At 49.6% G+C, this 12,860-nt stretch overlaps 2 long non-coding RNA genes across 2 annotated transcripts; one reads left to right on the forward strand and one right to left on the reverse strand.

Moving 5' to 3' along the window:
• Nucleotides 1-6,698: 6,698 nt before the first annotated feature.
• Nucleotides 6,699-9,617, reverse strand: LOC132685431 (uncharacterized). Its single transcript, XR_009613091.3, has 3 exons — nucleotides 8,272-9,617; nucleotides 7,122-7,542; nucleotides 6,699-7,010 (listed from the first exon to the last, which is right to left on the reverse strand). It is a non-coding gene; the product is annotated as an uncharacterized LOC132685431 (long non-coding RNA).
• Nucleotides 8,942-11,726, forward strand: LOC132685432 (uncharacterized). The gene is made up of 4 exons (XR_009613093.3): nucleotides 8,942-9,007; nucleotides 9,679-9,762; nucleotides 10,061-10,223; nucleotides 10,737-11,726. It is a non-coding gene; the product is annotated as an uncharacterized LOC132685432 (long non-coding RNA).
• Nucleotides 11,727-12,860: the final 1,134 nt, after the last annotated feature.

Below are 12,860 nucleotides of genomic sequence, written 5' to 3' on the forward strand. Positions count from 1 at the left end.
TCCCTGGCCTTTGAGTAGGCCCATAAAGATGGGGAAGGTCCAGGGGCCCGGAGTCAGGATCAAGTTCCAGCCGCTAGTTACCATGACCCATGTTTCCTCCCCGCTAGAGCTCAAACACAACCCCCCCACCAGTAGGAGATAATGGCGTGCCCTTCAGGGAGCCTCTAAAGGGGGGAGACCTCACAGGGGCTCTCACAGGAAGCCAACCGAAACTCGGGCTTCAGCCAGCACCTGGGAGGGGTTAACACACTTGTGTTTCTGGAAAATTCTGCAAAGATCATTTGTATTTTTTTTTTCTTTAAAAAGGCCACCCGAAATTTTATAAGCTACTGCCTTACGAAACTGGTATCCAATCCTGTGTCTATAGATATTACCTGTGTGTATGCGCAATAGATAGGTACATAGATACGTAGATATGATATGTAACAATGAAGAATACTCCAGTGAATTCTTTCAGGGAGACTCAAAATGGAAATTAAAGCTATTTACATTTAGATTAGTTTTTTTAATTATTTATTTTTTAATTTACATCCAAGTTAGTTAGCATATAGTAGATCAGTTTTTAAACTGAGAGGTAAGGAACTATATCAACCAGATGGAAACATGACTATTAAAAACTTGCCTTGGGGGACGGGGGTGGAGAACTTGCCCTGGATTTTTTAAGCGAAATTCCAGACCAAAAAATTTTTCTATCCTTTTCTTTTTCTCTTTTTTTCTTTCTTTCTTTTTTTTTAAGTTCCTTTTGAGAGACAGAGAGAGCAAGTAGGGAGGAACAGAGAGAGGGAGGGAGAGAGAGAATCCCAAACAGGCTCCACACTGTCAGCTCGGAGCCCGACTTGCTGCTTGAACCCACCAACTGTGAGATCATGACCTGAGCCGAAACCAAGAGCCAGATGCTTAACTGACTAAGCCACCCACATACCTCTCTCTCTCTTTTTTTTTAATGTTTATTTATTTTTGAGAGAGAGAGAGAGAGCACAAGCTGGGGAGGAGCAGAGAGAGGGAGACACAGAATCCAAAACAGGCTCTAGGCTCCAACCTGCCAGCATAGAGCCCAACATGGGGCTCAAACTCACGAACTGTGAGATCATGACTTGAGCCGAAGTCGGACGCTTCACTGACTGAGCCACCCAGGTGCCCTTCTTCTTCTTCTTCTTCTTCTTCTTCTTCTTCTTCTTTTTTGTTTTTTTGTTTTTTAAACATTACTGGCCTCTTACTGGATTCTTCCTGGTTTTCTAATCCAAAAATCACTTCTCTGGCTTTCTCTTTACCAGAAAGTATAAACCCATATGGCCAATGAGGTACAGAAATCTGCAGCCTTTTGCTGAAGGAGGAGAGGACAGAGCCCAACATCTGGCTGAGAAATAGTGTATACACAGAGCATGTCTCTTACCCTCGTTTGGAATGTTCTAACCATAGAATAAATGCTATTGCCGTCAACTGTCTTCCTACCTTAGACCATGTTCATTTTGTCCTTTTTTTCCCCCTTGACATGCAGACTCATTCTAGAAAATAAAGACCATTTTTCATCTTGCTAGTTAATCCATTTCAAATAATCTCTTGCTAACTGAATGATCCAGTGGGAATAAAGTTGTTTTCCAACGTTTCCATAATCAATCAAAGAAACACCTTGTGTTTTGTCGCCATCCCCTTTTCCGGAAGACTCCGTGGGACGTGGCAAGATATTCTCATTTGCTCCTCTCTCTATACAGATCTTGTGTCTACTAGGCCAGGCAGTAAAAACAAGTGAGGACCCAGGCAAGAAAAGACTCTAAGAGGTCACACAGAAAGGACTCCCCATCCAGGAATACCCCTTAAAGCCACACTGTTCCCCTCAAAAATCTCAAAGCTTTGCATCACCCCAAGCCATAGAGGGCCTCTCCAGAGGATACCTGCTAAGCGCTTTCCATACATTCTGCCATCTAACCCTCAAAAACAAAATCCTGGAGGGCTGTTATAAACAAAGAGCATCTTTAACAGAAAATAACAAGTGTGACGGAAGATGTGGACCCGGAATGCGTGTACGTGGCTGCTAGGAAGGTAAAATGGTGTAGCTGCTGTGGAAAACAGTGTAAGGATTTCTCAAAAAAATTAAAAATAGAATTACCATGCCACCTAGGAATTCGACTCCTGGGTATACACCCACGTGAACGGAAAGCAGAGACTTTAACAGGTCTTTGTCCCCCCATGTTTATAGCAGCATCGCTTACTATACCCAAAAGGTGGGAACAACCCAGTTGTGTCTCCATCGATGGCTGAATGGATAAGCGAAACAGGTGCACGCGGTGGGATCCTGTTCAGCCTTGACAAGGAAGGAAACCCCGACGTACGCTGCGGACACGGATGAACCTCGAGGACGCTCGGCTACGTAAAACAAGAAAGTCCCCAAAACACAAATGAGTGCATGATTCCACTCGTATGAGGTACCCAGAGTTGTCAAATGCATAGAGACCGAAAGTAGGACAGTGGTTTCCTTCAGCTCAAGTCTCGAGCTCAGGGTTCGTGATGGGGCCCTCTGCTGTGGGCGCAGAGCCCGCGTTAGATCCTCGGTCTCCCTCTCTCTCTCTGCCCCTCCCCGCCCTCAGAAACAAATAAACGTTTAAAAATAACAGTCGGGGCGCCCGGATGGCTCAGTCGGTTGAGTGTCTGACGTCAGCTCAGGTCGTGATCTCACGGTTTGTGGGTTCAAGCCCTGCCTCGGGCTCCGTGCTGACAGTTCAGAGCCTGGAGCCTGCTTCGGATTCTGCGTGTGTGTCTCTCTCTGCCCCTCCCCCACTCGGGATTCTCAGTGGGTAGGCGGACCTCAAGGTCTGGGATCCGGCCGCTATCGTCCACCACTGTCGACCCCTGACCATCCACACCCGCCATCTACCGTCTACCATCGATCATCTACTTGGTGGGAAACAAAAGACAACCAGAAGATAAGAAGTAAAAATAATAAAAATATCCACCCTGGCTCTGGGCACTCAGGCATCCCAAGCGCCTAAAAGAGTTGACGTGGCCTTCTCGTCATAGCTAATTACAGACGCTAACCCTCTATCCCGAGCCAGTTGTAAATTGACCACAAATCAGTAGTCATCTTGCTCTATAACGTGACATGGGATTTGAAGCCAGGCCTCACAAAACCAGAGTGAATTCTAATAATTCCCTGATTTCCCAGATTTCGGTTCCCCCCCCCCCCGCCCCCCGCCAATGTGCCAACAGGAACTGCCATCCTGTCATTCCCAACTTGGTCTCTCCATCCAGCCCATCTGTGTCAGCCCCCCTCAGTGGTCATGGAAGGGGTCACGTGAGCAACCAACCAAAGGAAACAGAATTGTCCAAAAGCAACAGAAAGCCTCTCTTTCCACCCTCGGTGAAACAGAGTCAACTGAGGGCTACCTGCAAATTGGTCGTCTTCATGAGGTCACCGGGGACTGGACGACCTAGTCGATTTACCCGGATTGCACAGCAGTCCACATGTGTCTTGGTGGCAGCAGTGGCTGAGACCCCCGCCCGACGCCCACCCACACAACAGCCATGCTTCTGTATCTCCAGGTTCCGGATACAAGCTCCACCACTCACACTTCTGAGGGAGGAAGGGGCTGGGGGAGCCACGTGCCTGTCAGAGCAACCCCCCACGGGGGGGTCACAGCGCTAAAACAGCTCATTTAAACCGCGCGGTATTGAAAACCAAATGAAAGAGACAAAGAGTCAAGTAGAGAACACTGAAAAGTAAACATTACAAAACCTTCCAAACCAGAAGCCCAGAGGCACATTTTCTTTGGGGAGAGACCAGCTATTTGTTCTTCCTTCCAGGAGTGTGATGTTTATTTAACTGGAAAAGACAGCTTGACTTAATTGAGTGTGTGTGTGTGTGTGTGTGTGTGTGTGTGTGTGTGCGTGCGCACACGGAAGAGGGGGGCTTCTCTAGCTAGGCAGAATTTCTGCTCTCTGGGGCAGAAACAGGTCACACTCTAAGGTCCGTGACTGAACATGGGCACAATTTGGGTTTCTAGAAAAGAAGGAAGGGGATACATAACCATTGTTAAATGCCTACTTTCACTGGACAGATCTATGCCACACATTTAGGCTTTAAACATTTTACGCAACAATCCACAGGAAGAAGCACATTTTACCGTAGCCCAATGCACGCACGAGTGCACAAACACACACACACATTGACACATGTATTTCATAAAACTCATGCTTGCCCTTCTACATGTGAGGTACTCTGATCTTTTCTACGCCATTGTTTATATTTAATTTTTAATTGAGGTCTAGCATACCACAATAAAGCGCACAGATCTCAAACATACAGCTTGATGGATTTTTTTTCAGGGTTCCTAATTTTTTTTTTATAAATCGTTTTATTGCTATATATATATATATATATATATATATATATAACATATATATATAACATATATATATAACATATATATATTCACCCATTTCAAGTATACACCTCAAGAGGTCTTAGTGTATTTCCCGAGCTGGGCAGTCATCCCACAAACTAATCTTGGAACATCTAGCATTTTCATCAGCACAAAGAAAACCCACTATATGTTCTATTTTTTAGTTACTTATTTTTTTAATGCTGGTCACAACCTATCAAATTTATGTCACCAGTGGGTCACAGCTGCAGGTGAGAAAAGCTGTATCAGACGTTTTACGATAATATCCCACTTACTTTTCAAAACGAGTCCTGATAGGCCAAAGTATGTCCAAGTAGCTGCAGGGCCAAGGGGCAGGTGTCACAGTAATTCCAAGCTCACAGCACTCAGAAGTGATAGAGGCTGGTCGGGAGGACAAGCCAGACCCACACAGAAACCTCCCTCGTGGGGAGATGCTGACCTTGGTGACTCATTGCACGGAACAGATTACATCCAGAAGTGTTGCCAGACAAACTGAACTCAAACCTCGTTACGCAGAGCTCAGCAATGACATTCATAACCTGGGTGGAGCTGGGGGGACGTGTGCCCTAGCAGGATTTAGGAGAGGAGTCTGAGACGCAAACAAATAACCTACGAAAGCCGTCAGAGATATTGCTGCCTCAAACTCTTTCAACGTGGAGCAGTTGGTCCACATACATGGGAAGAATCCCACAGGGTAATTGGGGGAGAGAATGTGGTGATTAAATACAGATAAAAATGTCCTGTCTTCTCTCTTAGCCCGACTCAACCCGGGGGAGGCAGTGGGGAGAGGTGAGAGTAGGTGGATGTTTGTGTCTTTGTGTGTGTGTGTGTACGTGTGTGTGTTGGGGGAAAGGGAGGGCTCAACTCTCACCCTCACCCTAAACGATCTAGATGTGGCACAACAGGCAGACATTCCAGCCCAAGGTGCCACGAATTATGTGGACACAGATGCCACGCACTTGCCCACTGGGGCTCCAGGAGGGGTTCAGTCAAACACCGGAGGAAAGGAAAACCCAGAGGGCCTGGGTTCTGGATCTCCGACAAACTGAGCCATCCTGAGGTGATTGGCATCTTGAGGGTCAAAAGGTAGGGTGCAGGGCACGCAGAAGGTTCTGGCAAGCCTTCCGCCGTACACAGGAGTGCAACTGAATAAGTGCACCGTATTCCTCCACCCGTGGGTTTGATGGGTAGTCAAAGAGCGAAGATCATTGCGGGGAGGAAAGTAGATAAAAATTTTCCCCTTCCGATCTAGCCCCGTCCTCTGTCTAGACACCTGTAAGTAACAAAACCAGGCTCCCCTTCAAGATCCCAGTTTCCTGTTCCATAAGCCACCTTGATTCATGCAATTAGCAAGCATTTATTGAACACCTCTTAAGGGACGCCAGTCGGGATAGAGAGCACAAAGCCGTTTCATTTTCCCCTCGAAACCGTTGGTCTGAAGTTGAGGGTAAGTGTCTAAGAGGGTGCCGCATAAAAATCACCAATTTGGATACTGGGGAAGAACCAAGTTCAGTTAATGCCAAAAAGCTATGCCTGAGAGCCTGCAAACCCTATGCTAATCTGAACACATCCGCACCTTGGGCTCAGATAAGCTCACCCGTGCTCCACCCCCCAACTGCAACAAAGGGTCCCCACAAAAGAGCAGAAGCATGATGGGAGCAAAGCCGTGGAGGCAGCCTCTGAACGGAGCAGGGCTGACCGACTCACCAGCAGTGCGTTTGGCTTTATCACGCGCTTGCTCTAGGATGGGCTTGACATCTGTTCCGTGACCTGCTCCGTGGCCATGAGGGCTCCCGCTGCAAAATGCAGGGCAGGGTTAAAGAGCACAGCCTGATCCCATAAAACAGAGCAGAGCTGGCCATGGTGGGTTTGGGCCTCCCTTCCCCTGGAGCCTGGGACACTGACACTGACAAGCAGTAAAAGGTGGGGGGGAGGGGGGGGTTGCCCAGAGCCCTCAGTCCCCTCAGATCCAGGTGCCTGTGCTGCCAGATCTCCCTAGGATATGGGCTCCTTTGAACTTTTCAAAGGTATGGAAGAAAGCCTGGCTTTTTATGAGTTGTGCCTCGGGCAGAGGAAATGGCTGTGTGCAGAAATGGGGGCCAATTAGAGGCAAAGGTCCGGGAGTCGCTCTCCAGAAGGGCTTGCTGCAGCCTTGCCTCGGGGGTCCCGGGGCCAAGGCTCCAGTGCCCCGCTCCTGAGGGCTCCTGGACAAGGGGCTGCTGGACAGAGGCAGGTGACCATTCCAAGGTGTCCACTTTTGAAAAAAAAATTTTTTTTTAACGTTTATTCGTTTTTGAGAGACAGAGACAGAGCATGAGCGGGGGAGGGGCAGAGAGAGAAGGAGACACAGAATCCGAAGCAGGCTCCAGGCTCCGAGCTGTCAGCACGGAGCCCGATGCGGGGCTCGAACTCACGAAGTGCGAGATCATGACCTGAGCCGAAGTCGGACGCTCAACTGACTGAGCCACCCAGGCGCCCCTCAAGGTGTCTTCTTTTGGATTGAGGTCCACCTTTGACCCCTCTCACTGCCAAATTCTGGAAGATAGCAGCTTGGCCCGCATCCCCCATTCATCAGGTGCTGCGAGAAATGCCTGCGTGCGGCCAACATCGGTTCTGGTGGTGGGAGGAAATGGCACATTTTTTTTCTCGAGCGAAACTGTCTTCCCTGGGACTCTTACGGCCACAGAGCTCTCTTTCAGGGCTACCCCACCTGAGACCACTTACATGCTCTGTCCCACGGGGTGGCCGGCCCCACCTGGGACTGACGGTTTTGCAGGGACACAGGACTTCCAGGGCCAAAACAAGTTAGTCATTCCGCGCACAGAGCTTTTATCCGTCCGCTAAGAGACGCAGCGTTTCAAATGGAAACAAAGGAAACCTATCCCTGAGGACAGAGAGCATTGAGACTGGCCCTCCAGTTGCAGAACAAAGGCAGCCTCGTTTGAGATTCGGAGGACAGAATGCATGGAGACTTCCACATGTGCCCCAACCCAAACTACCCGGGTCAACCCAGACCTGAACAGGTGCCCAAGTGGAGCTGAGGCTGTGAAATGAACAAATCAGGAGACGCTAGATGCTGGCGAGGATGCGGAGAAACGGGAACCCTCTTGCGCTGTTGGTGGGAATGCAAACTGGTGCAGCCGCTCTGGAAAACGGTGTGGAGGCTCCTCAAAACATTAAAAATAGAGCTAGCCTATGACCCAGCAACAGCACTGCTAGGAATTTACCCAAGGGATACAGGAGTGCTGATGCGTAGGGGACTCACACCCCAATGTTTATAGCAGCACTTTCAACAATAGCCAAACGATGGAAAGAGCCTAAATGTCCATCAACGGATGAATGGATACAGAAATTGTGGTTTATATACACAGTGGAATACTACTTGGCAGTGAGAAAGAATGAAATATGGCCTTTTGTGGCAACGTGGATGGAACTGGAGAGGGTTATGCTAAATGAAATAAGTCAGGCAGAGAAAGACAGATACCATATGTTTTCACTCATATGCGGATCCTGAGAAACTTCACAGAAGACCGGGGGGAGGGGAAAGGGGGAAAAAAGTTAGAGAGAGGGAAGGAGGCAAACCATAACAGACTCTTAAATACTGAGAACAAGCTGAGGGTTGATGGGAGGCGGGGGAGAGGGGAAAGTGGGTGACGGCCATTGAGGAGGGCACCTGTGGGGATGAGCACTGGGTGTTGAAATGGAAACCAATTTGACAATAAATTGTATTTAATTAAAAAAAAAAAAGTGAAGCTGAGGGCTGGACCCTTAGAAACCCCACATCCTCGGGCCCAGCTGGGGCCGTGCCTGTCATCACAGCCACCACCACTACCACCAGGCTCCCAGACCCTGGAGTAGCCCTGCTCACACCTACCCAGGTATCCAGGAACGGGGAGGATAGACGCCGCCCAGGATGAGGTCCACAGCGTGGGTTCCAGGCCTCAGCTACAGGCAGGAAGGGCAGGGAGAGATGCAGAGCTGAAGGGAGAGAAAAGGAGGCCATCGGGCCAGGAGAGAGAAAAGAGCCGAGAGAGAGAATTCCGGTCGGGGTGCTTCGAAATTGGCTCAGCCTTCACTGAGCAATGATACCTAGCATTCCCCGAATGCCTCCGTGGCTGAGATCTCTATTAGCCACACAGAGACTCTTCCAGCATCCCCCTGAGGGCAGCTTGGATTCTCCAGTTTTTCGTGTGAAGAAACCGTGCCTGGAGGAGTTTAAGCCACTCGCTGGAGGTAAGGTAGCTAAGCAATCTCATCACAGGGATGTCTGACGGCAAAGCTCTCGACAGCTAGAACATCCAGCTTTCTGTCTCCTAAGGTTCTATCTGCAGAAGTACCCAGTGAATCTCCGTGCCATGCCCAGGACTGTTTCTATCTTCCCTAAAACGTTAAGATCCACAGGTACTGTCCTTAGGACTCCTTAGGAGAAGCCCTGGCCGGTCACAAAGCCCCGCCTGGGGCTCGGAAACGGCCGCGTAGCTCCCCCTGCTGGCCACTCCGAGAGCACAGAAAGGGCGTTGGGATGGCAACGCGACCGGCAACGAGGACGCTTCACATTGACAAAGAAACCGGAACGCGGCAGCCATGCTGGGGACTGCTCTGTACTTGGCGTAGGTCATTCCGGAGCCCAGAGGAAAGCGGGGAGCGGTGCCCCGCGGCTGGGTTCCCAGAGGAATCCTGAGAGGGTCGTCCCGAAAATGGAAATGATCTTTCGGATGGAGGGATCTCCAAGGCAGGCAGATTGCGCTCGCACAGCCTGAATCCAAACACAAAGAAAAGACGAGAAATGAGAGCTGATGCTTGACTAAAAGAAAAATCACAAAGGCCATACATAGACCTACGGCAAATGTTTACATGTTTGAGCCCTTACTGTGTGCCCACCACTGTTCTAAGAGCTTTCCCATTGTTATCTCATTTAGTCTTCACAGCAATCCTATGAGATAATATTATGATTAATTTTATCGGATGTGGAAAATGGGGCACAGAGACGTAAAGTAATCCGTACAAGGTCACACAGCCAGAAAGTAGCAGAGCAAGGGCAGATACATAAAGCAAAAGCCCCAAGTGCCTGGCCGGCCTAGTTGGTGAAGCGTCCAATTCTCGATTTCTGCCCAGGTCACGATCTCACAGTTCGTTGGATCGGGGCCCGCGATCGGCTTTGTGCTGACAGCGCAGAGCCTGTTTGGGATTCTCCCTCTCCCTCGACCCCTCCCCAGCTCGCACTTGCTCTCTCTCTCTCTCTCTCTCAAAATAAACATTTTTTTTTTTTTTTTTTTTTAAGGCAAAAGCCCTGTGGGAGACAGATTTTATGCTTCAGGAACAAGTAAATTCTGCCCTCCTGTGTGTACAGAAACAGTGTCTCCAGGTATTCGGTCTGTCTGTTGCTCGCTCCTTCTTCATTCTTCTATCCCTGGTAACAAGCAAACAAACAACAGAGCATTTGTGAGTCCGAAAGTTAAGGTGGTTCACGTTGGCCACAGTGAAGAGGGAGCCCCATACACTTCCCCTCCCAGAAATAGACACTCTGCTCCTGCACCGTGAAAAGATCACCTCACCCCCTGAGCGGAGCAGCCCACAGAGACAAAGGGGGCAAGCCTGGGTGCCCGGAACCCTAGCCCAGGGCAACGGCAATATAGTAAGTTACCGCTCATGGTTCGTTACAGGGCTGTGGCATTCCCGGGAAGAAAAGAAGGCACATTGGCCGAGGCGCAGACAGACATCTGAATCTTATTCCCCAGTTCTTACGAGCCGCTTAGAGGTCATGTTTCCCCCACTCCGTTTTCTACTAAAGAGATGACGTCGCGCCCTACTTGCTTACCAGGAGAGGTAAGTGAGGGCAGGGGGCAGAGGTGACTACAGCCGACCTCAGCGCGATACTTGGTTCTTCCGTAAAATACTAAGCCTGCTGGAGCTCAGAACTGAGACTAAAGAGAAAGAACGTGGCGCCTGGTGTCCCTGGCTGGGTGCTCTTGCTTTACAGACGGACGCCCAAGACACCCTGGACCCCCAGAACTCTACCCTCGCGAGAGGGAGGAGTTGGCGGGCTGGCGCGGAAGTGGGAGGCCGGCTGCGGGGAATGAGCTTAAACCTTAAAACTGGAAACGTCCCCGGGATCTTGGCAGGGTTTTAGCGCTTCCCTGCGCCTTTAGATGAGGGACTTAAGCTGACCTTCCGACAGCGTCCCCCAGTATTGTGCAAGGACAGAGCTAAGCTTTTAGCAGCACGCTGGAGCACAGATGTGCCAGGGACGTTCTGTTAACAAAGCACAAAGGCTGGAAGGCAGGAACAGACCATTCTTGTCCACCGTTGGGAGAGAGCTCCGTTGTGTTTCTCCAACAGGGCAGAATTTGTGTCATTAAAGACTCCGTCATCGCCACCACTGTCAAAGGCAAATCCCTCCCAAGGCCGGCATCTGAATCCGACCACTGGAGCAAGGATTCTGAGGTTTCGACGTCAAAGCCTACAGCTCCAGAGAAAACCCAGGCGCTCGGATCCCCCGGGTAGGGGGAGGGCGGGCCACGCTGCGGCATCCCACCCACTCAGGAATCCCTTCTTTCCACTTGTCTGAGCAGACTGGGAAGGAGGGCCTCCGGCAACCAGCTGGAAGAGAGTTGGCTGGGGCTCCGCTGTCACTGATTTATGAAGGCCTTTCGGGGCCAGAATGACACCATCCACCCTCCATCTACCTCCTGCTAATTTATATTCTCAGAGCTTTAAATCACAGCGACAGCCCCGCAGGCCCTTTGACCAGTCAAGGGCTTCCGGGGCCCCGCACGCTGCTCTCCTGTCCACACAGTGGGTCCTACAGTTCCCCATCCTCCCCAACCTGCTCCAAACCGTACTCCCTCCCAGCTCCTGGGGCTCTCAGGCCCTCTGCTCAATCAGATAAACAGCAGAGCAGTGACTTTCTCTTCGCTGACTTGGAAGCTCCCTTGTCTGAAAAACATTGCCAACGTTAGAAAAAAAACAAAAACAAAAAACCTTATTGATGTTATGACTCACCCTCACCTGGTATTATTGCTAAGCTGCAAAGCAAACATCTGCTCCCACCAACAAAATAAATGCGAAATTACTAAGGTACCTAAGTTCGTTTTCTTTTTCCTTTTTTAATGTTTTTATTTATTTTTGAGATAGAGAGACAGAGTGAGAATGGAGGACGGGCAGAGGGAGAGGGAGACACAGACTCCAAAGCAGGCCCCAGGCTCCGAGCTGTCAGCACAGAGCCCGACGCGGGGCTCGAACTCACGACTGAGCCACCCAGACGCCACCCTAAGTTCGTTTCCTAAACACATTCTACCACACCACTTACATCTTGCTAGGCTAGAGGTATTTTCCAGTTGCCCGAGGCATCTGAATGCCCATTATTTCCACCCCACTTTTATTATTTTTTTTATTATTAAAAAAAAAATCTTTTTAATGTTTTTATTTATTTTTGAGACAGAGAGAGACAGAGCACGAGCAGGGGAGGGGCAGAGAGAGGGGGAGACACAGAATCCGAAGCAGGCGCCAGGCTCCGAGCTGTCAGCGCAGAGCCGGACACGGGGCTCGAACTCGCAGACTGTGAGATCATGACCTGAGCCAAAGTTGGACGCTTAACCGACTGAGCCACCCAGGTGCCCCTACCCTCCTTTTAAATGCTAGTCCAAACCTTTGAAGTCTACTGCCTCTTGCAAAATAATAATAATAATAATATAATAATAATAATATAAAAACCACAGCACACTGGAAAGCCTTATTATTTTTGAGGGTACCGCAGTAGCTTGCTCTCCAAATGGTGGCTATAGTCAAGCACACGAAACACAAAGCAGGTAGAAGCAGAAAGTAGGCAGGAAATGAAAACCAGGCTGGCTAGAAATTGGAGAAAGGCTTTAGGAAGCAAATATGACAAGGAAAAGAGAAAGTTGTGGGTGATTTCGTCCCTGAGATCAGAGCTCCAGCCCACCGCTAAGGGTTCCGGGAGCCATTCTTTCAGTGGGCAGACAGCCAGTAAGCATTTATTATGCTCCCACTGTGTTGCCACTGTGTTGGAATTAGAAGTCGTCCCTGAGTTTAGCCAGGCTCTTCTAGAGAAAGAAATCCACCCTTACACAGTTAAATCGCCCAGATTGCCTCTGTGGCCTTTCCTGTCCTGCTGCTTCTGTCAGAGGGATTCCGTTTCTGACACAGGGAGACCAGGGATAGACTGTCATCTGTTGATTCAACTCAAGGGCAAAACTCAGGAGCCTGTGAACTTGGCCGGGGTGCTCTCCTACTCACTTTATGTACGGGGAGCCATCACAGCACTGTTTTCCTCCAAACTCCAAACAGGAAGCGAGGGTTGTGATTTACTTCAAAGGGCACAGGGGGGCCCTAAGATGGCCTGAAAGTGAAGGCGTAAAACATTCAGAGTGAATAAGTGCTGTGGCAACTCGATTGCCCCCAGTGGACTTTCACCTTGCGTTTTATTCTAATACGATCAAAGCA

The sequence above is a fragment of the Panthera onca genome, chromosome D2, assembly GCF_046562875.1.
Source record: "Panthera onca isolate mPanOnc1 chromosome D2, mPanOnc1 haplotype 2, whole genome shotgun sequence".
NCBI lineage: Eukaryota > Metazoa > Chordata > Mammalia > Carnivora > Felidae > Panthera > Panthera onca.